This window comes from Rhincodon typus, chromosome 45 (genome assembly GCF_021869965.1).
Source record: "Rhincodon typus isolate 14 chromosome 45, sRhiTyp1.1, whole genome shotgun sequence".
Lineage (NCBI taxonomy): Eukaryota > Metazoa > Chordata > Chondrichthyes > Orectolobiformes > Rhincodontidae > Rhincodon > Rhincodon typus.
In genome coordinates, this window is record NC_063376.1 from 7829103 (window position 1) to 7830026 (window position 924).

The 924-nt window shown below is 44.5% G+C and overlaps 1 protein-coding gene across 1 annotated transcript in view; it reads left to right on the plus strand.

Moving 5' to 3' along the window:
- The window catches only part of cldn15a (claudin 15a), a 19000-nt gene that overhangs the window by 1366 nt on the left and 16710 nt on the right, over positions 1 to 924 (plus strand). The gene's annotated exons all lie outside the window — the stretch shown is intronic.

Sequence of the window (924 nt, forward strand, 5' to 3'; positions counted from 1 at the left end):
ATCAATCACAAACTAATCCCAATACCTCACTCTCTCACCATAGCCCTGTATCAATCTCAAATTAATCACACTTCATTACTTACTCCCCACAGTTATATATCATCCCAACCATCACTCATACAGGGCATAGATGCGAATACTTTGTGCCGTTATAGTCTCCTTGTCTAATTAGGTATAAGATAGTGTTGGAAGTTGTTCAGAGGAGGTTAACGAGATTAACACCGAGAATGAGTGGGTTTTGTTATGGGAAAGGACTGCACAGACTAACCCGTACCTGCTGGCATTTAGAAGAGTGAAGGGTGACTCAATTGAAAGGTATAAGATCCTGAATGGTCTTGACAAGATGAATGAGCAAAGGATGTTTCTCGTACTGGGTATGTCCAGGACAAAGATGCACTGTTTTATAATGACCGGTCACCCATTTTGGGCAGAGTGAAGGGAATGTTTTCTCTCAGAGAGTTGTGTGAGTTTGGAATTCTCAGGACAATGGTGACACAAAGGTTGTTGGTGGTAAATGGGAATGTGAATACTGACAGGTCAATCAGGATCTTATAACATGGCAGAGTAGACCTGAGGGGCCAAATATTTTTGCTCCAAGTTTGCATATCTGTATAGAACTAATCCTACTGCTCCACTCTCCCCATAGCTCTGTTACCTCCTCAAACTAATTCCACTGTCACGCTCTCTGCCCATAGCCCTGTATCAAACCCAAACCAATCTCACTACCCCGCTCTCTCCCCAAAGCCCTGTATCATCTTCAAACTAACCCCATTACCCCGCGCTCTCCCTGTTGCTCTGTATCCATCCCAAACTAATCCCAATGCCCCATGCTGTCTCCCCTTGGTCCTGTATCAATCCCCAAACTAATCCCACTGCTCCGCTCTCTCTGCATAGTCCTGTATCAATCCCAAACTAATCCCACTG